The sequence below is a fragment of the Vanellus vanellus genome, assembly GCF_965231255.1.
Source record: "Vanellus vanellus genome assembly, chromosome: 2".
NCBI classification, from domain to species: Eukaryota; Metazoa; Chordata; class Aves; order Charadriiformes; family Charadriidae; genus Vanellus; species Vanellus vanellus.
Window position 1 is genome coordinate 140,009,079 of NC_138906.1, and position 23,862 is coordinate 140,032,940.

The following is a 23,862-nucleotide window of genomic DNA, read 5'->3' on the forward strand; positions in this document are numbered from 1 at the left end:
AAGTGTGTACGCAGGGATCCTGCCGATGGTCAGGGTTCCGTGCTGAACTTTGCACCTCTCCATGTGATTCTCATCCAGCTTTAAAAATCTGACTTACATGAGACAATCATCTGAAATTTAGTAAGTGGTAGAGAAAACAGAAGGGAAGATACTTTTTTTTTTTTTTAATTAATGAATTGCTAGTGAATTTCTGATAAATCAGTCAGAGGCACGTAAAGTGAAAAGGATGTGCAGCTCCAATGCATATCAAATAGAAGTCAGAATTTTTCAAGTCCAATCTAGCAACATTGACTAAAGACTGCAAAGAAAAGATTCCATGTGTTGGTGCTGACAAGTAATATCTCAGTAAATAAGAAAAGATAATTTCACAAAATCAGCAACACTTTGACATAACCGAATTGTTGATGTTTCACAAAGTTGTGCACAAATACAAATAGAACAAATAACAAATAGGTGATACAAAGACCAAGTTCTACATCACTGAAGATATTTTAGTACCTACTGTACCGAGTAACATGTCTTGGTCGTGATTTGGGCGCGACTGAGCCTGCTTTGGGAGTCTCTACTACAGCCGTGCTTATTGCCTCGTACTTTCAGACTATAAAGTAATCCTGTGCATTCTTGGAAGTTAGATGTTCAGGTGTCTTTACCTGTGCTTAGGAGCCCTAAGCAGCTATTTAATATCAGTACAATGTGGATTTATTTTGAAGATTTGAGGAACAGATATGCTAAAGCCACAGAGCTTATATGACTCTCCCTAATCACATAAGCAGTTCAGTTTTGGATACACACTGTTTAGAGAATTTCTGTTTAGGAGGGCTGGGTTCAAGGCTTTCTGTGGATTTAGATGGATTACATTTTGTTGAAAAGGTTTTGCACGTTTTGTGAAAAGTTTATTTTACTGATTTTCTAGAAAAGAAAGATTTTTATCTGAAAAATGTGTTTGACCTTCAGAGTCATTTCACCTAATATCGGCCAATTTGTTTTTATAGAATCTTTTGGTACGTAGGGGACCAAAAATACTTTCTAGTTTAGTGGACAGATAGCTTTGGAGTTTTCAGGAGAAAGTAAATTACTATCCATGCCTACCTTGGACAAAACTAACAAACAAAACCAACCAACGAACCCAAACTCCCCAAAACACCTCCGTCCCAAACTTTAATACCTGAGTATAACTGAATATCTTTGGCCTTCGCTGGGGAGGATGAGAACCAAACTTTAATACCTGAGTATAACTGAATATCTTTGGCCTTCGCTGGGGAGGATGAGAATATTCTTTTTCTCTTGAGTAATTCTGAACTTCTGTCACGCTTGTATGACTATCTCCATTGGGAATGGAAAGAAGTTGCAATGAAGTACTGCTTCAAATGAGAGCTAAGCAAGGCAACAGGAAAATTATGCTCTAGAATGATTATGAAATATCTAGACAACTGAAGTGTTACATAAATTCAATATGTAACCCTTATTCTTAGCAAGAATTGTAAGAGAAACCTATTTTAAGATCATTAGTCTGAAAACTGGATGTAGCTGATACTGGCGTTATTACCAATTAGTAACTTGTGACATATGGTGGTAGCATCATTAGAGATAACGATAGGTAAGGTTCTAAACGATGCTTGCAGCTCTGCAGTGCTAACTTCTGACTCAAGTGGACCAAGAAATTGTTCCTAACAGAATCGGGCATTCTGCCGAGGAGAATAAAGAACAGTGAAGTGTAGGGATATGGGCCTTTGTCTTAATCTGACAGCAATATTGTCATTACTGATGTATTGGCTTCCACACTTGCTTATTGAAATAAAGTGTTAGAAAAGTGACTGTAGTTGGTACTGCACAACTTCAAGCTGTTCAAGTAAAAGCAAGTTGTGTAAGCCTTCACCTGTATTTTTCAGTGGGACGTGGATGCTTGTGTTATTAGTTGCAGGGCTTTTGAGGAAAAGTAACACATTAGGTAGAAGATTAGGACACTAATAACAAGCCGGAGAGCTGAATATGTCTGACTACAGACATAAGCCCTTTCCAGGAATGCTTATTAAATATGAACTGTTGCTGGAGTTAAATTAAACACTTAAGTCACTGAAGTTGGAAGTCTAAAATGAGGAAGTCTTTGTAAACTTGAGGTGGTGAAAGGGGCAGTATCAGTACAGCCGGTGCAGTGACTCACTGTAAAAAACCTCTTTTCTCAGATGGTCCCTGCTTGCCCATCCCTCTGTCCTTGTCTCAGAACCAGTATAACCAAGAAGTTATTTTCCAGGGGATAACACAACTCGGTGCTTAGCCGTCTTCACCGTCACATTGGGAATACTTCCTTACACATGTCAACTTATCTCCTCTGCAGTTTAATTAGTAAACATAGACTTCCATAGTTCATGATATTTTTATACACTTTTAACACCTATTTTACTACTTAGTCTCACTCTTTTTTTAATTGTTTTCCCCAGCAAGTACATAAATAACCTACATATAACATTCCACCTACACTTTGTTTCTGAGTAGTTCCTAAAGATAATACCAACATCTCCACCTATTATGTCTTATTACATGATGACTTCAAAATTAATTTTTGGGATATTGGACACATGTAAACATGGAAACAGAAAAATAAGAGCAAGGTTTTTAAAATTCATTATTGCTTTTGATTTGCTCTTAAACTAAAAGTTTTCTTCTGAGAAAAGTAGCTATACATAACCTTCAGAAGAAGGACCAATTTTTATTCGGAGTCAAGTAGTCCTATAAATTTTTCTACTTTTTCCTGTTACTTATCACTAACCTCCAGAAGTGGCTCATAACTAGTCATCACAAAATCCAAACATTAAATACACTTACATTCCCATTGAGAATTTTCTTTTTTTCCTTACTAGCAAATGGTATAATTACCTTTTACAAGAAGCACTTGATTTTAAGGGCCTGATCCAATACCCACTAATGCTAATGTGAGTCTATCTCTTGACTTCTGTCAAATTTCAGATGGTCTTGCACATTTAATTAATATGAGAGGTTACTTATATTTGTTTGTAACTTAGTCATGCTGAGGACCTAAATATATACTGCTGATATGCTTTTCAGTGTAATATTTATTGGCATAATATGGGCTGTATTATTCTAATACTGAAAAATACCATCTGCACTGTCTGCATGGTAAAGAAGGCTGCACAACATTTCTGAATCTCTGGATTCAATTATGCTACATTATAATGCTCTTTCTGGGGAAGTACGTGCCTAGAAAAACACAATTTGAAGGAAACAAACTTTTCAAGGTGATCACAGCAGGAAAGACTACCCACTTTCTCCACTACTTATTTCAAATGGCCATTGTGGCTTCCTGGAAAGCATTCTTGAGAGCAGAGCAGTTTTAGACGCTTAAAACAAGGGGAAATGGTCAGTTTTTGGAAGGGGCATATCTCAAAACTAGTGTGGTGGAGAAATGGCCTGCTGCTGCAGTCAGAGGAGGCTCTGACCATGTGTAGCTCAGGGCAGCCAGAAAGCACTATGGTCTCTAAGGATTGACAGTTATCCACTAAAGCTCCACATCTTTGAAGAAGTCTTCAGCTGATGCAGGATTTGTCATTGGGATGTTGGCTATCCATTCAGCCCTAGCATTGCTGACCTGCCAAAACCCCACGTAACTAATGTTTGTTCTCTGTTGACACTTGTCATTCTCATGAATATTTTTGTTAACTCCTCTGGCTCCTTCTGCTTTTGTTAGACTGATGATGGTACCTTAAATACTGTTTCACTGCTATAAATAGCTTAAACTTTTGTTTTACTGCATAAAGTTGTTGAGTTGTTGAGGCCCCATCCCTGTAGGTGTTCAAGGCCAGGCTGGACGTGGCCTTGGGCAACCTGGTCTAGTGGGAGGTGTCCCTGCCTATGGCAGGGGGATTGGAACTCGATGATCTTCAAGGTCCTTTCCAACCTAAACCATTCTATGATTCTATAAAGAACCCTTTATAGATGATAGTAACAGCTCATCAAGTAGCCTTACCAAAATTGTTATAATTTTTGCTGTATACTTTGGACTTCATGCATAGGAGCCTTTTAGCCTTAGGGTTCCCAACAGAATAACTTCCATTGTTTCTGGCCCATGTTGATGATTTCCACTGTTGTGGAAATCTGTCCTCTTGTTGTACAAGATAACTATGTATTCAGAATGTATTGAGGAGTGTGAATAGTAAAACAATTCAGCAATCATGAAATCATGAAAAGCTTAATTTAGGGAAAGAATGCTGTGGTCTTGCCACTAAGATCTTAGGAAGGTCTTCAAAACTGTAGCTAAAAATCAGTAACAATTTGATAGTAACTTGCAATACTTTTCTTCAGAACATTAAGATTTTAGAAGTAAAACTTGATTCTAAAACAAACTTTTTTTGAGTGAAGAATAGATCAAAGGGGTGATGGAAAAAGACTTGATACACTTGAAGGGAAAATGACTGTGCAGTATGTGTAATCCTTGTGGTCTGACTGCCCATACAACAGCCTTGCCTAGAGAGAAGGTACTTCAGTGTTGGAAGGCTGAGGCGTGGACAGCCCCAGTCTGGAGTTATAGAGTCAAGGATGGAACAGAAGAAGTTCCCTTGCTATAAGGTTTTTTTCCCAAAATACGTCATAATCAACCAGGGACTGACAGAGGGGAGGAATTTTTCCTTCTCCTCCTTTCTCTTTCCTTACTCCAAGTTCAACATCACGTACATGTGTCTATATTTATATCCCAAAATACAAACTGCCTGGACATGCAGCAAATCCCATAGTGATTTAGATGGTCTGATTTTGCTATATTGGGGTATATTAAAGAAAGAGTCTGTGCCTTGGGGCACTATACACATCATTGAATCATTATCTCTGCATACGCGAAATACACTAGTAAAATTTACTGGTATGGAGAAGGTCTCTAAAATGTGGGGAAAATATATTTTGAAATTTTTCAACAAAAATAAATTTTATTTTTAAGGATATTTTTTCCCAGGGAAAAAAAAAAAAAAGGAATATTTTAGGCATTTGTGTCTAACTAGACAAAGCAGCAAAAACTGTTAATGCAATGTCAATGGAAAAAACTAGTTCCTACAGCTTGTCTTAATGGACTGTTACTGCAGCAGTTTTCTGCAAAAGTCTGATCATTGCGGATTCAAAAATCTTAATTATAAAAAAGCCTTAATCTTTTTATTGCCATTTTTAAAAGACTTGGTGTAGATTGACAGTTTATAAACTTGAACTGACAGTTTCTGTAACACTTTCAGCACCACCATGAATAAGATGCAGGTTCTGTTCCCATTAGTTATTTCCACAGAAGTGCCTGTGTCATTCATTAGGGAGGAATTCAGTTCTGCACAGTGTCACTGATAAAAGGGAAATTTGTTTTAATAAAGCTCTGTCTTAAATATTAACAGGTAAGGGCTCTTATATTTCTATCATATTAGGTTGTTTTCCAAAGGAAATCCCTGCTCCTCTCTCCAGTTCTTATGAATTCTTTTTTCCTTCCTGAATGATACATTATTCAATAAATTACAATAAAATTCTAATAGCAGAACTTCAAACAGAAGGATAGAGAAATTAATTTCTATCCCAACAATTTATTTGTAATCTACTGAGGTGTTTGTACCTACCATTTCCTCACTCTGATTCATAAATTGTTTAAGAATATGAAATCTAGTATCAACACAGTAAGGTAAAGCTTGTGATACATTGAGAACTATAACTTGAGCGTTATGTCCTATTTTATCTTAAAATACTTTTACTTCTCCAAATCCAAGGAAATGTAGATACCCCAATTTTCAATGTTGCACTCATTTGGCTTATGATAATTTTAGCTTTTATGTAATTACATCACAACTTGGAGGATTTTCACATCAGGCTTTGAGACGAACATGTAAGAGATGCGCTACTAAGTTACAAAGTGGTGTGACCTTACTGCAATATGTGTGAAATAGGCTTTTCTGATGGGTCCCTTCCCTTCCCTTGTTGCTTCTGCTTCAGGGATAAGGACATGGTAGAGCTGAGTTTCTCTGATTTCCTGCTGTATTTCTGGTAGCTCTGTGTGAATGGTGCTGGATGAGCAAGCGTTGCCCTGCTCTCTCAATTAGCTAAATAGGAGGCACTGCCAAACCTGGAGCGCGTCTGTAAGCTCAGGCAGAGGGCTGTACCCTCCCACATCTGTGGAGTGTTCAGAGTGGATCTGCCTATGGAATTGAGCCGCTTTGCTTCTGACCAGCTCCAAAAGTGGGACACAGGACCTCTATGTGTCCGAGGATTAACTTTTTATGTGCCTTCATCATCTTCAGGACAAATTTAAATTCCCAATGTTAAGCACTAATTTAAATCAGAATGCAATAAATCTTACCTTAAATAGCTGATTTTTAATTTGTTATAGTCTTGGCTATTTTCCTTCAGCACCTCTAAACCCCCCGCCCTGTTTTAAAACAGTGTATTGTAGCACAATACAGCATTGGAACTTGAGTACATTACTGCTTTCAAACGACCAGGAAAAAGTAAAAAAAGTATATTTCCGTTGAAATAAACACTTTCACCTGAAGAAGCTATTCTCCCATCACATGCCAGCTACACTGAAACTAAGAGTATATAAGCTGAAGCTTTCATGTGCCACCACTTGCAAACACATGTGTGCACACACATACATATGCATACACTGTATATATACACATTTTTCAGATGTAAAATACCAGCGTGCACTCCACTGGAAAACAAAGTTGTAAGTGTTGCAACCAGCTCAGAGATCAGGGCCAGTACTTAAATACTTTTGGAAAACACTAATATTTTCCCAGAACACTGTCCTTACTTCTATATCAGTGGCATAGATGCATATAAAACATACTATGTTGGCATTTCCAGTGTTTCAGTTATTAAAAAAATAATAAAAAAATATTCATCTGTGTAACTAAAGCAGAAGCACTTGACCTGTACTATTTCAGGTGGAGTTTCTGAAGACCTTTTTAATATTATGTTGTTACTTCAACAACGTGAAATCTATTTTTAAAAGATTTATTTAAAGCAGAGTTGGATTTTAATATACGTTTTAATCAATTCCACCATGTTCTTCCACAATTCCATGTTCTTGTAGAATATTAACATGTATCATTCTGCTGCTGAATTCTTGGAGAAAACTGCCTCTTCTTTTTGGAACACTTGGGTTATGCAAAGTACATACAGATTCAACCTATTACTGAATATACTGCTATGTATTGCTATGGACTGGAACAAGCACTTTACCTGTCTCAAAAATGGGCCATGTATTTTGACAGCAATAGGTTATCAGATTTCCCTTGATGTGTTTTGCTGTGGTGTGCATTCCAGAGGGAAAACTGAGATTAATAAAAAAGATGACAGAACCAAAATAACACAACCAACATTTTGAAGGCCCTTGAGACACTTGAAATTAGTTTCTAAATTTTCCCATATATATGTGTGTGTGTGAGTGTGTGTGTGTGAAATATAGTGCACAAAATATTGTGCATACATTTCCCAAAATTTAAACAGCAGTAATTCCAGCCAATTAAATGGATAGAAATAACAAGCGTTTTTATTTTACTGTGTCTTTCAGCCTCATAAGACCATAAAGTTTTTAAAGAAAAACTTCTAACTTTGATTCATCCAAATGGTTGTTTCTTCTCCTTTAAAAATTCATAAAAACTTTTTAAAAAATTAACAAAACTTGACTGGATGCAGTTCTCATTAGGTGGACTGATTTTTTTTTCAACTACTTTTATTTTTTCCTAATCTTAACAAAATTAAGCTCAGCATTTTTGATTAACGTTTAATTTCTGTAATAAGCCTGTGTTGTTCTTTCTTAAACTCTAGTGTGTTAGATTGTGACTTATTAATATTTTTCCTACTTCCAGTTATTAGTTGGATTTGATCTTGGGTAAATGTCAATTTAACTAATATTAAATATAACAAAAACTAAGTGTCAATGTCATTGGCAGCCTGTTCTAATTCCGTTCATATTTGGTGATTGGATTTCAGTGCCCTGTTTGTGCATAAAAATCCCTGTTGATTGTCACTTACATGTTATGTTATTCAGATCTAGTTGGGTGGTTCATGTCAAAAATGATGCTAGTACTGTGCAAACAGCATAAATTATCTTCACTTACTTGTAAATACCCATCTTTGTCTATTCTTCTTGAATTTAAATCTATCTGATATTATCCAGTATGCAATCTTGATCTACTCTGGTAAGAATAATGAGGTTAATGGGAGAAAATTTAAAAAATCCACAGAAACATATGATATTATAGTTATCTCCACTTACTAAAGTCTCTAGTTCTTTAAAGAAGGAGAAGGTTTTGGTGGAAAATAATTGTTAAACTTACTCCAGTAGGATACCACCAGCCTGAAGAATTCATGCCAAGGAAACAGGTTTTTTGGTTTTTGTTCTAAAAAGATATAAAGTGAATAAAATTGAGGTTTTTTTCTTTCCTTTTTTTTTTTTTTTTTTTGGTATGTTGAACATGAATAAGATGGCTGAGAAGCAACCGGGAGCTATATGACCAAAAATGAGCGAGGTCAGCATCCTGTGGCTTGGATACCAATATATCCTGTGGTCTGTACAATAAGGAATTGTGAGAAAAAAAAATGTGTAGCTTATCGCTTTGTGCTTCGGGTAGCAACCCACAAATGCTGGAGAGGGTTTTACTCTAATGCTTTTAGCCTTTCTTGCTGTGATATCTCTCACTACACTGCAGAATCCTCCGTGCCAGTCTGTCTCCCCTGCACTTTATCCTGTCACTCCCTTCGTTCTCTTATTCTCAGCCAGAAGGTGGAAAGATTTGTTTGGGCAAATCTGCATTAGGAAGAAAGTGTTCTGGCAGCAGCCTGGAATTGAAAGAGACACATGCGTGTCTATGTGTATATAAATATACATGTGTGTATGCACACACACCTGTATATATTGTAATACTTGTCATTCCTTTGGTAGTTGACTCATAGACAGGCAGAAGGTAGAAGGATAGGTGTGGAAGGCAGGAGGCAGAACTTAGAATAGCTGTGAATTAGGGGGTTAAGGAATTGGCCAGGAGCTAGAGTAACTAAGGATGCGACTGAGCCATCACCTCCTTAATGTTTTTTTTGGTTTTAGGGATAAACAGACTAATTGCTCTCTGGAACTAAACCCTTTCTTGGAAGCTGCTATTAAGATCCATTTAAGAATGAGACTGTAGAAGTTTCCATATTATCTGTAAATGGATGGCTTTTAAAAAATACAACAGTACTTTCAGTGAATAGAGTCATGACTTCAGAAAAGCTGTTCCAGCTGAAGTTCAGAGGACCTAAAGGCTATATACACTTCCTGCTTATCTCAGGATGCAAAAAAACAGTGTAAGCGCATAGAATGGGCAACATAGAGAACTTTGCGGTCATCGGACTTTGTTGCCGGAGCTGAGTTTGTAAGACTTGGCAGGCACAAAGCGTTACAGAGGGCTTTTAAGTTATATGAGAGAAATTCACACAGATCCATACTTCACACTTTAAATGAAGGACCTTCTGCAGCTACTGAGTTTTCCAGTTGAAGGAATAGCTTCTTACAAATCTCCTAAAGCTTCTAAAAGAATTTTTGTATGCAATTTTTCCTGCTACACCAGATGCGATGCACGTTTCAGTGTTGTGCATCTCTCCATATATGAAGAAATATTGGATAAAATTTTGATACTATTGAGTTGATGGGCAGTATCCCGCTGGTTTCAACAGGTAAAGGTTTTCATTTCTTTAGTCTGCATTGAAGAAAAAGAAGCCAAGGAACCGATTTAGTTGACATTTTCATCTTTGGAACTCCAAGCAGTACATTAACATGCCTTGTTAGACAAGTTTCTTACTCTCTTTTAACAAAAGTCTCCAGAGCTTGAGCCATGCCCTTTTAGGAGTAGGGCATCAGTCATAAAGAACACAAAATTCATGGCTGCAGCACTGGTAAAAGAAAAAGTAGCTGAGATTTTGGTCCTAAGAAGAACAACTTTTAACTACAGCATCCACATCAGTCAGCTTCTGTGCCCCGGTGAACAAGTATTCAGTTATTTCCCACGCTACACTGCAAATAGCCCCAATCCCAACTTCAATTGGTAGCCATGGACTGACTCCCCCTCCATCTATGTTGGTTTCACATCTTTTAACAATTGTTCTCTCCTGATCCTTCTCTTGAAAGCAGTATCTTACACTGCAAATGTTATTTGCATCCCCGGCTTTCCCCTACAGAAAAGCAGAAAGGATCTGCCTGGAAACAATAGTTTGCCGCTTATTGTCTCTCAGCTTCCTCATACTGAAGGGCACTGCGGGAAGTGGGGGGGGTGCTGTCTTCATAACTTGCCAGTGTTCTTGCTGGAGGCACAGTAAAGTCTGCAATATATTTAGACCACCAGTCTGAGGACAGCTACTTCCAAAAAAAACCCTCCAATCAAATATAAAACCTATGTAAGGAGGAATAGGAGGTAAAAATAAAAACACACTCAAAACCACTCTTCAAATAATTCTGAGGTTAGGAAAACTGATGTGATATAATAGCCATGAAAATATTCCCGCTTCCCAATGAAATGTCACGGATTAGGTTTTAATAAATGTTGATATTTACTAGGCAAAAAGTTCTGGCTAGCATTATAAAATTCGTACTACATGGATGGCCTTATTTGATAAGGTGTGGTTGCAAATTTACTGTGTTGGAAAACAGAAAGCCTGCTCTGAAGCTGTTTGGCATGCATAGACAGCCTTACAAATTATGTACATTTTTTGCAGAGAAGAAGGAAAGACATGGTCTCTTTCAGCTAACAGTTTTTTATTCAAACTATTAAACTTTAGGTTTTATTTATTTAATATGTATTACAATATTTATTAGCATTCACTATTTAGTATTTAAACTGTTTAAACTTTAAGATGAAGAGAGAAATCCTTGCTATTGACTTAAAGCCTTACATAGAGGTTACTAAATTGACTGTATTGGCTTATACATATTGACATATAGAAGTTGTGCAACCTGTTTAACTTGTAATTTGAAATATGGACTAAAAGCCTCGAAACAGCAAGAAATGAGCAGACACAAGATGTCAAAAATAAAAATGGATGTATAAGTCTTCTTCATACAACCATAATGCCACAGTTGTGATTTTAATCTTTCTACTTCGATGGGGAAACCTAATGTATTCTGCAGCAAAGTGAATGGGAAGCTTTGTATGCCTGGTCTGTCCCATATTTTATCCTAACTCCTCTCCTCCCACTAGACACTTTTCTCTAAAACCGGTGGATACTGATCGCCATTTAAAAAATTTTTAAATTTCCGTGTCACTAAGGTTGATTGAACAGACTACCAAAGACCAAGGAGCATCCTTTAAAAAATTAGGATATACTTGAAACTTAAAAGGCGAAAAATCATTACAAGAGATGAAAAAAAATCTTTACAGGTTTTATAGTCATTGGACTGGCAAACAGATGGGCTTTTTGGTGTTCTGGTCCAAAATAGAACATTAGGATCAATGAAATCTAAGACTTTACAAATACTTGGGCTCTTTATTCTATTAGTGCTTGAGAGGTTAGATTCCAGCTTTTTACAATATCAAGTAACGCATAAAATAACAATGATCTAATTTTCCCTTACCCAAATTAGTCATAAAGTTGTTATAGAAAACATGTATGAGGCAAACATAATAACATTAGCGATGTTCACAGCATCTTCAGAAAAAAACTATTTCCATGATTAAAAAGTTTTTCTATTTCCCAACTTATCATATCAAAAGTTCTCAATTTGCCAAACCCATATATCATGCATACAGATGAATAGAGAGAACGCATTAATGAGGCAGATCACCCTGAAATGGATAGAATTGGCAACATTTGTAAGCTCAGATTTTCAGTGATACTGAGTTTAAGATTTATTGCATGAATCATACATAATTTATTTGGGTCCTTAGTGAATAATAAAATCTAAGAAGGTAAAATGTGCATACAGCTTTACATTACAAGAATTACCAGTTCACTTTAATGCACCTCAAAATCAGTGGTCTGCCAGTGAATCATAGATTTTCCAATACACAATTGGAAAAATAGTTGTTATGGATCTTCTGAAACTACAGTTGATGAGAATTTTTTTTTATAGATATATGGGTTTAGGTCTTCTAAACCATGAAATATGCAGGGGCTGTAATATTTAAGCAGTGCGTTTTACTGCGGATCAGTAAAAGATCAAATTATTTTTAGAAAGTCTAGAAATAAAGTTTAGTAAAATCGTTATTAAACTTGAATGCAGAGGTAGAATATCATTGGCACTACTGGAATTTGTTTCACAATGACATCCCTGAGATCAAGAGAGTGGGAGTTCAAACCTTGCTCTTTTTTAAATCTCCACAAATATGCAGGATATCAGAGCAAATAAATTAACATCTCCTGCTTTGAATTATTCACCTGTATGTACGGATAGAAAATTTCCGCCCCGAAGGGTTTTACAGCACAAGTCGTTCATGTTAGGTGTTGGGGGAGAAGGAGGAATGTTTCAGAAGAGGAAAGTGCTTTGTCTTGAAGCACTTTCATAAATGGATTACACTGTTATCGGATTGAAAGTGGTCTTTGTTTTTAAGGTAATTTCATTTGGTATTCTAATCCTTGCAGGTGTTGATGTTTGCTTTGCCTTACTGGATCTGGAATAGGATTCTTGCATGCTTTCTTGATTTTTCTAGCCATTAAAACAGCCTGTGCCAGTGAACTGGCATTAAAACTGGTGTTATCCTGCCATGCTGTTCCTTGTGTATTCCTGTGAAGCACAGCAGATGCCTTCTGTAGTTTGCTTAAAGTGTAGCTGCAGTTGCAAAAGTGTCTCCATGTGGAAGAGTCGTTTGGGAACCAGTTTCCATAAAGAGGGGGTGTAAAGGTGATAAAACTGGCTTCTTGGCTTATTTGCACCAATTCCAGGCAAAACAGGCAGGAAACTGGGTGTCCACAAAAGGGTAATTGTTATTTATGCTACTGATGTGGATTGTATGCAATACTTGGGGAGGAGCGTGGATTTTGTACCTATTGCACAGACTCCTTTCATATTGGTGACTTAATTGAAATTTTCTAAGGTTATTTCTAACCCGTTTTTTTTTCATTTGGTTAATAACATGGACTGAAGATGCAGAAGCCAAATCCTGAGATACATTTAAATGATCACTTAGAGCATTAACAAAGGAGGTGAGTTGTGACCACCAAAAGCAATCTTTAATGCTGTATCACCAGCAAAAGCAAAATGAACAGTAAAAAACCAGTAAATGTTGAAAGCTAACAGTCAGTAAAATTGTTCATCTTTCATGGGGAAGGCTCCTACTTTGCTAATAGATGGCTAAGGAAAGTTCTGAAACTTTCTTTAACATGAATTACTTCAAAAGCAAAAGTACAAGATAAACACTGCTGGTGGTAAGAAAGCCTTGTTTTGTTTTGTTTTGTTTTGTTTTGTTTTGTTTTGTTTTGTTTTGTTTTGTTTTTTTAATTATGTTGTAATTTTCCAGAAGAAACAGAGCTATGAATGAAGGGTGGATGGCACCGTTTTCCGCCTTTGTTCACCTGGGTTTGTCCTTGTTGTTCTCTGAAGACATTTAACGTTGTTTAGCAGACTTTTGAGCACAATAGTCTTTTTAGGTAGCTTGCTGCCCTTGGCCCTTAAAACATAGCTACTTGGTGAGTTATGTTTGCCTCTCTGCCCAGAGCAAGATGTGGCAGGAGTGGCCCTGTGCAAGAGTTCAGTCCAGTACGTGAGAGGCTTCCCGTATCACAAACAGGACAAGAAGGAGTGAAAAGTTGCAATAAGCAGAGCATTTTCTACATTGGCTTATAGAGGGCGCATTAGGTGAGCATGTCCTACCAGAATGCAAGGTAGATTCACAAACGCACCCCTTTATCACCCTACCATAGGAGGAGAAAAGTGGTGTGTGTTGGGGAAACAGAGGTGGGGGTGTCAAATTAGAAGTCATAATTACCAGAAGTTAGTCTGTATTTCTTCTTCCTCCCCCTTCTCCCAAGCAAAGTCCGAGGATGGCATCGCTCAGCTCCTGTCCTCTTTGTGGCGTTCTGACCATCTTCTGCATTGGGTTTGGTTGCTGCTAGGAATTCCTTTATCTCAGGAGTTAATTGTGAAGGATGGGAAAGGAACTGGTGATAATATGACTCCTTCGGGATGGTAGAATAAGCTAAATGGAGATGCAGCCCTTCCTCAGCTCTCTGATAGTTTTTCTACCTCATAGAATTACATTTAGTTCTCCATTTGATAGACTTCAAAGCATAGACCAGATTCATAATGGGAAACTTTTTGGTGTCAGCACTGATGTTTATTTTTCTTGGCCTGAACCAACATGGATGAAACCTTTGCTGTAATAAATGAGGGGGTTTGGGGGCCTTACTCTTTAAAGATGTGGTTTGCCTACATTAGCGTATAAGGCATGGGACTTGAAGATTTTGACAGGCGTGGGGACAGTTGCATTTTTGGTGCATTCCCATCTCGTAGTTATTCCTCATTCAAGATGAATTCATCTACCTTTCCTACACTGGAGTCCTAGAGAAAAAGTACTCCTGTCTTTGGCCCTGGAGCTGCCAGCTAACTGCTACCACCTCAGCAGAAAGATGTTTCAATTTTGTGTATGTAATGTTAATTCCACCCAAATGTCTCAGAAGTAGGAGGTAAAAGTTCCTAAAATTCACCTAAAAACCCCATGTTTATCCATACATAGCTTTAATAAAATGTATTACAAAATAACACCTTGATGCTAGAAAGGAATTTTTCATCAAATGTTTGTTATTTGTATATGGTACTGAACAATTTCATAGTCTTTCTGTGTTTAAAATGTTTGTCTCTGGATAAGATTATTTATTATGGAAGCTATGTGAATTTTTATCAAATGTATCTGTAGTCCCTGTTAACAGATGTATAGGAAGATTCTTTATCCATTCAGAATTCTGAGAAATACACATAAAAGTGGGGAAATGAGACCTGAAAAAATTAAGTAACTCACAAAAATCTTTGGTGGGATAGACTTCTATAGAAGTCTTCTATTGCAGAAGAATAGACTTCTGCAGGTATTTCAGCTTCAAACTGCAACACTAATCAGTGAACAGCTTTCAGACATTAACATTTTACCTGTATACAAAAGTGTTAACTACTTTGTTTTACTACAGTTGAGTCAGACTTAGATAATACGTACTTCAAAACTGAAAAATTCTTCTCCAGTATGCCTTCGTAGTAAGTAGTGCTATATATCTACACCTTCATTAGTGTTGTCTAGGAGGATACCTGTTTCTAAGAGATTTTTATCACAGGCATACTAGTCTGTAAAAGTAAGATTTATGCTCTTATTATTCAGATAGAAACACACTTTTACTCAGCTGTCCAATTTATGAAGGAATACTATTTTTTCATTGTGTAAACAGGAAAAAAAAAAGAACAAAAGAATAAAAATTGCTGTATGGACCATCTCAAGTATGTGGTCCTATACAACAAAACTTGAATAGCTTCTTCCCATTAATTCAAGTAATCGGATTGCCCATGCACTGATATTGTTAATCAGCAACACAGAAGAATGAACTCATTGTTTACAAGCAACACAGAACTTGAAGACATCAATTTTCCTAAATTTTTGAAAGTTGGTGCTACTGCTGAATTTTTAATTCGCGACCTCTCTCTCTCCTCTTCACATTTTTGTGGATAAGTGGTTAAAATGAACTAAATTCAGAATAAGTCAGCGGCTGGCTTAGAAGTCAGATGCTATTTAATGACACTGCTGGCTTGTCACCGATATCCCAGACAAATCAACCATGCATTTTAGGAGTATCTATTTTATAAAGAGGATTTGCTGAAACAGGAAAATACAAAACCTAGATTCCCACAGTGAAATGACCAGCTATGATTCATAATAAGTGATTTTTTGCCTGGTCTTTAAAAGCTGAGAAATTCTTGTTAGGTAAGCGCCATCATAACACTAGCCCTGCAGTCTGTGCGTTTTCTTGACTTTCCTACTTTATTCTAATTGAATTGCAGCTTATTATAGCTATTTTAAGGATCAATACTCATTCATGAGGGGAGGATGAATAAGAATCAATCTGAACACTTCACATCTTTCGTCAGGAATTGCTCCAAATAGCAGCCCTTTTTCTGCAGTAATCTGCGATTCTGTTAGCAGCATCAGTCACTGACAACAAGACACCTGAACTGTGTTTCTTTTCCTGTTCGTTGGGATCTTTCATTGTTACAGAGACTGATATTCTTTCTTATAAGGTTAGAAAAGATCTGTAATAGCTTTTATACCATTATATTTGGAACTCTAGACTTCATTAAAACACTCTTCAGCTCCTTCACTTCCAGCCTTCTTGCTGCTTATGAATTATTCAGGGTAGATTTCACTTGAGGTAAATAGTTTGATTTGAAGGTTTTTGTATCTGGATTTAGATGCAACGAGAAGTGTTAAACGCTCAGAATTTTAAGTGAGGAGAATTGCGGAGGCTCAGCTATTAAGATGGAAGACATTTGCCGTTAGTGCTCTGGGGCTGCCATTGAGATCTCAGCACGGTGCTATTTGTCATTCTGAAGTAGGTAGGCATTATGATGCCTGGAGTATAAATCAGTCTTTACATGGTGTCGAGTCCTGAAGCACTTTGAACACTCTAATCCACTTCTGAGTTAACAGAACATTTTTGGTTTTACAAGCTTTAAAGTTTCCCTTTTTATTTAACCCTGTCATCATGTTATTAATCATCATTATTTTCTAGAATTTTATATACCTCCCCAAGTACAGTTCTTAATGTTTTGCTTCAAAGTTGTGGCGATGTCACTGACATGAGCTTTAGCTTCAATCACCGAGAAGATGTGCAGCTTCAGCAAAATTCATTTTATTAATTCTCCTCACGTAAAGAGGAATACTGGCTTTTCCTACCGGCAGGCTGGGCAGGCCAGCATTATTTGGCTGCTGTACCAAAGGACGCTGTCTGTGCTTTGTCTCCTTCGCCTACTTCTCTGTAGTATCGTGTTAGTGTTACCTCCTGGATAGAGCTGAAGTGGAAGAATAGCAGTTCCCATGTGGCTGTTTTTACCATATGTCTGCAGTCCAGTAGTCAATATTAGCTCAGCACAGCAAACTCTTTTAAATGCTGATCGCCTTCTTTCATCTGGGCAGCTAGCCCGCATACAAAGGGTCCGTTCAGAAACTATACATACTGTAGGATGTCGGTTCATCGAATCTCAGTTTCTGTTCTTGCCCTGGCTGACTAAATGCTTTAACCATCAGAGAGTATTTTGTTTAGTGCATCTTGCTACATACAGTATTATGTAGATTTCAGTCAGTACAGTTGTGCAGTCGATTGAACTTATACTGTGTTTACAGGTAGAGTTGTTCGCATTAATGAAGTCCATTAAAATAACTTAGTTTTCCTGCCAGGCAGCGCAATCTGCATGCGCTGACTGCGTGCCCTCAATTGCAAATACGCAGCAAAGGAGTCAGTGTTATGAAACAGCCAGTTACTCCCCGGGAGCTGACAGCAACGCCGGTTCAGCTGGGCACGTCAGTGCCAACTTACTTCTGTGCTGTGCACTAAAACCCCACTCTGGTGCGGTGGTATTTGCAACTCTCTGCCACACCAGTCAGCTTGGGCGGAGGGAGAAGAGCTGGCGGTGGTATCATCCCGATGGCCACGTCTAGACTTACCCAGTTCAAGGTATTGCCACTCACTTTGGAGCAATGCAGGTTACACTTTCAATGCGTTAGTCTGTGGAATGGAAATTCCTGAAAAGGCAGATCACTGCCGACAGTGTCGTCAGATTTATTTATTTCTGCATTTTTTTAATGCTGCTTCTTCACTTTCATACAGTGGAACATAAATGTTCCAGATCTAATTCATCTAAATGATTGTGGCCCAAAGTTAAATCACTGCTACCTCTGTTAAAAAGCTTCTTTTCCTGTACAGCCACTTAAAGTTGTTGTTTTCATCAAAGTGCTCACGCTCAGTAAGGAAGTATAATAGTTCAGCAGCAGAGTGACTGCTTGTGTTAGCAGCAGCACATTGAAGTTATATGACCTCTCATTAATCTGCACTTTGATAAGGTCCTGGAGTAGTAGGATTAATGACATTCCACTGTAAATTATTCAAATCCTTGCCAGTGCACTGACTAGCTCTTTGGAGAAACATGCAAGTGATACTGAATCTTTTACTGCCTTAGAGAATAACTACAGTGGTCCAGAGATGGGAATTTGCTCATCTGTATTGTGGGTCATGTGAATCTGCCTAACAGTAGGCAGACTTTCTTTTTTTTTTTTTTTTTTTTCTGCATGTAATTTTACTTCTAAAAGTATTCTGCTCATACAAAGGCTGCCTTTCCTATTCCCCCATGCTTTTCATTTCAGCTTATGGGCCCCATGCGGCATGCTGAGGGCTAAGTACCTAGACTAGCTCGGTGACATTAACTTCATTTGGTCCACAAGGCTTTCCTGGCTGCTTATGTTTCCCTTGTGCCACGTCAACCTCATCAAATCCTATTTTTCCTCTCGGCTTCTTTCTGTCAGCCTGCATTCTTCTGAGCGTTGTCTCTTCAGCCATATCTCATCCCATGCAGTGCTTTCAATTCTTGTTACCAGCATTTCCTCCCCTGTGAGGATTATAAACCCTGCTCCTGGCGCAGCAAGACTATGTGGATTTCATGGCCAGGACAACCTTTCTCTGGGGAAAAGAAAGATGAGCATGTCCCTCTCACATTTTAAGATCTCTTCCAGAAATTCATGGACCTGAATGTCAGAGGGACTATTAGTATTTCTGGTACAGTCCTATGTAACTGCTCACAGAATTACTTCCTCAGTCATCCCTCTATCCAGCTGAGTAAGCTGTGATTAAAAGGTATCCTAGATCGATTTACAGGAAACAATACATCTACCAATGGAGAGTTTTCCACATCCTTTAACCTTCATTGATTAAATGTTTATCAAGTGTTCAGCTGGGAGTCTAACTCCTACTCATGACTTTCATAGCTGTTTCTTAGACACAAGAAAAATAATCTATTCTAGTTTCAAGTAACACTCTTCTGTGTACTGCTGTGTACCATATTCGTGTCACTCGGAAATTTTTGTCAGGTCAAAAGCAAATCCTTAAGCATGACAAGTTAACTCTAATCGCTTTCAAATTTTCCATCTTTAAGTGTAGAAACTGAATACAGTACAGAGCATCGCCTCAGTATTGTGCACAGAGTCATCCTACTGGAAAATTTCTGTTTTCTATATTGAGGAATTGTGTTAGCCTTTGTTGCGGTAGCTTTCCTTTGAGACTTAATGTTCAGCAGAGGAAAGCTCAAGTAAAGCCAATTGGAAATATTGTCGAAGGTGGACTTCCTGCAGTGAAGTGCAGGGTTGAACAACATCAGCTGATAGACTTTCCTGATAAAGGAGTGTTTTCTCCTCAGCACGGTACCACGCCCAAGTTCTAGTGACAATTTCTACTCATTGGAGTCATCTTTTAATTCAGTTGTACACGGCCCTAAATCTGCTGTGCTGCTCTGGATGTGAGCATGTACCACTGCAGGAGAAGGTATGACTTCCCAGGGACTCTGCCTCAGCCATCACCACCAACTACCTGGGCATATCTGCACCTTAGTTTAGTAAACATTACGGAGTAATCCTGTGCTGAGATGCATTTTGGTATACAGCACGTGTGCTGCCTAGGCTGTTTCTCAACAGTTTGCAAAGCCCTGCTGTCCCTTCTTCCAGTCCATAGCCGTGACACTAATGAAGAAGTTCATAAACCTTATCTCTACTCCTCCTTCTCACAACTTTTAGACTGTTAACAATGAAAAGAGACGTTCACTTTTTATTGTTGATGGTCCATTGTCGCTGGAAAAAAGTGACAAAAAGTTTTCATTTTGCTCTCACAAAACAATCGTTAAAATTAACCAACTTTAGAAGTTGCTGGTAGACTCACTACACCAGTGTCTGGAGTGCTCAATGTTCTGCAGCGCACGAGAATACTGCTGTTTGCTGAGCTCATACTTCTCAAATTACATTAGCCTGTTTTAACAACACAAAAACAGATTTCAGAGGCTTTGCTTAAAATCTTTTACGGCAGTTTGCCTTTGAAACTGCTACAAAATTGTAATGGCTTTTCATTTTGATTTGCTGGCAAGAATCAAGTTGACTGCCCTTTCTTTGGAGAACTTAAAGGCTGAACAAAAAATTATTTTGCTGACGCACCAAATGCTTTCTGCAACTGAACCGATTTTGTTCAGTAATAAAAGTTGATTGGTATAATGAAATAATGTTTTATGTAAGCATCACACCACTGCAAGGCCCCCAGCCTTCCCTGAGACACTCAGGCCACACAGTCAACAGGTTTATCCACATGTACATACTGCAGAATAGAAATCTCAGAACAGAAAATGTCAGCCTGCAATTATTTCATTATTTCTCTTTTTTTTTTTTTATATATGACTAAATCAGGTAACATGCTCTTCCCTTCCATCCTTTCTGAAATATATGCATGTGCCTATATTTATGTAGAGGCATGTATATATTCACATATAAACACAAATATATGTATGTACATATGTATTATTTGTACATTTTCAATTTATTTTTAGCAGTCTGGTTTCTATTTGGCTGGGGACCCGCGGTTGCTATCTCGCTGTTGACTTAGCATTGTCCAGAAGACATCATTGTCCAAACTGAAATCTCCTTTCTTCTTTCTGTTCCCCAAATGGATGACGGAGTATTCTAGGGAAGAAAGCCTGAGAACTGCTAGCGTGGTAGTGGCTGGTAGCAAGATTTCTGAGACGCAAAAACAAAGGCACTATTGTACTTCCCAGAGTATGGTAGGAGACTAGGGAGCCATTACACAAACTATTGGTGTTTTCTTACTGAAAGCCAAGAAATCATGGTTGGTTTATATTGCCAGCTCTGTACTAAATATAACTAATATAAGCTTAAGTTAAAGACAGATGCCTTGATAACTGCCTGTTCACTAGTGGTTTCTACTCTTGCAGTTTAAGATTGCTATTCATTCGTTCATTTAGACACTTCTCTTTCTTGTACAGCCTTCTTTGTCTTCTGTTACTGAAGCATTTAAATCTAAGAACTTGTACTCCCATACGCCATAATTGAGTTTAAATGTTAATTTTCCCAATTTCCTGAAATGTGAGGTTAACAGGACTTTCATATCTGAAGCAATAACAACATTTTTTTGCACTGAAACAATAGAAAATGCTCATCTAGTTTCTGTTTTGAATAATGGAAGTTGCCGTCTTTGCTTAACTACTAACACGCTCCTCATTTTCTCTATCAACCTGATGAAGTTCCTCTGAAATCCCCACAAAGATGTATAGAAGGTTCCCATGACCTGATGTTGTTTTCTTACTCCTTACTCTCTCAGTTCCTTTTTTGCTTGAAGTTTATCTTAGATTATTAGATTCTAATATTTTTTTTCTTGGATTATTATTAAAAATCATTTCTACTCAGATTGTTAGTCTAGAAACACAGAAATGAAGGATCTTTGGGCTCACCGAGTCTAGCCCCTTGCTGGTGTTGTAAGAATCAGCTCATATAACACTCTTAGCTAGCCAATGAAGTTGCTAAAATCAGTATCTTTTTTTGCTCAGGGAGGTTTGATTTATTCAGGATTCCACTCATACCAGTTCTCTTGTCCATATACACTCTCTTTTGGAGTCGTTACTGATTGTGGCTAGTTTGTGGCTTCACAAAAGGGGAAAACGTCTGCTTGAGCTTAAGAAGGCTTCTTGATGCAAGACTCTAAGTCCCATGAATTTATCACAAAAAACCACCCAGATTTTACTCAGAGGAGCCTGCCTTTTATAAACTTATTTGCTCCCTCCACCTGTTGTGATGGGGCAGACGTGCCTCTGTTGTTATTTCTCCCTTTCTAGGGGACAGAGCAGTTCTGACAGTGTCTGCAAGCGCACAGTGGATTTGTTTGGTTTTCATGCTGGTCACACATGGCTCCTTTAAATAGGGCTCCTTTAAATAGGGCTGGCAGAAGTCCATGCTGTCCCTCACTGTGAGAGCAATTAACTCTATTATATAGATAACCAAGCCCATAGAAATGAGGTATGGGTACCATTACATGCCCCTGCAACATTTGTTTAATTGCTAAAGCGCTTGTTTATGCACTGCTTTGCTGGAAGAAAATGTATTAAACTATAAAACAATGATCTGTCAAGTATAAAACCTGCAACCTTGGGGGGATCATTACAGAGCTCAGATCAGAAGAATTTAAGAAACTTTGTCATATATCAAATGTCTGAGACCTAAGCGTCTTGCAGTTAGCTCTAAGGCAGTTTTATGGACTGTCAGTATGAAGAGAGTATTTACATATTTTTATCAACCAGTAATTGGGGTTTTTATCATTTGTGTTTTCTGTCTTCTTGAATTACACTATATCATGTTGTTCATAAGAAACTGCAGTGTTGTCATGTTAACAGGCATTGCTGTGTTACCTCAAAGCATCTGATTTACTTCCTTGTAGTTGTTTGGTAGAACAACAAAATTAATGAATTGTGTTCAAGCCAGTGGCAGCTTTGATGCGTTTTAGCTGGCAGAGATATCAACAGAAAATTTTATGGTAGATATGAGTATGCAAATATGTATAATGCAATGGAGGTTTAACAGATTATTATCATACAAAAAAGGAATAGCATATGTTATTCATTATCAAGCTAAAACTAAGTACGGAAGAATAAGGAAGTGCTATACACAGGTAAAGATGAAAAATGATCAATATCTTGTAGGTCTCCTCTATATGTTTCTTTCCGAGCTAGCCTCGTTTGGCACGTGCCTGTTTCTGCAGGCTTGGATGCAACCAGTGAAATCTCCACTGAAGGCTGCTGCTCAGGTTTATACGGAAATTCAAATATGAAACGTGTTGCATGTTGTGACACTTGCATTTCAAAGTTCTTTCTGGAGACAAGTAGAAGTTGCAAGGTCCTTTCAAGGTAATGGCCATTCTTCATCATTCCACAGAACAAATTTTAGCAGGGTTTATGAGGGGGGATTGAGACCACTGTACCCTAGACAAGAGCCACCTCTGGCTGAAGCCCTATTAAATAAAATATATTAATGCTTGCAAATTTGTGCCAAGTTTGCATCTTAAATTTTGTGCGTGCAAATTGTAATAACCTATGTATGTATTCATAAGATGGACTGCCTTACATTTATGGCGTTAGGCACATAATTTTAACTGGTGCAAGGCAAACAATAAATTTACTGCTTTATGATTTCTGATAAACCTTTGTGGAGCATAAGCTGCTGTACTCAAGAGATCTGGCCCCCATTACGTGGCAGTGGCATCTGCTTTAACATAAGCTGTTGCTTAAGGCTGAAAGTTCCTTATTAGTAGTCTGTTATGTTTACCATGTTATCGTATATTTAGATGCCAAAATTTTTAAAAAAATGGAAAAAGTAGCATACTTTCTGTCCCTCTGAGCTTGTTAGAGTAATTATGACTCTGTAAGTAAGTTCAAACTTCTGGAAAATAAAACATGGACTTAAGTTTAAACAAGTCGCCTAAATTATGATTTTTTATTTCAGACTGGTTTATTATGTGATTTTTTTAATACTGATTGTTCTTGGGAAAGTCGATGCAGTAGTTACTTCTGCTGGGAATCTACACCTTCCCATACCAATGGCATTTACTTCTTCCAGTCCTCTTAAGGTATTAGACCTGAAATCTGTCAGTTCTTGAAGGCTAAGTATAAAATACCATTTTCAAGCTATCTAAAGACAACTATTGATGCTAATGATCTTTGGCATGGAAGAAGGTAGTACAATCACTTATAGAGGAGGACAAAGGATGAGAATAACTGTTTTAAATTATGGTATGCAGTGTTTTAGAATCTGTTGTTTTAAATCTCATCTGAAGACTCTAAGCTTGTTGTTA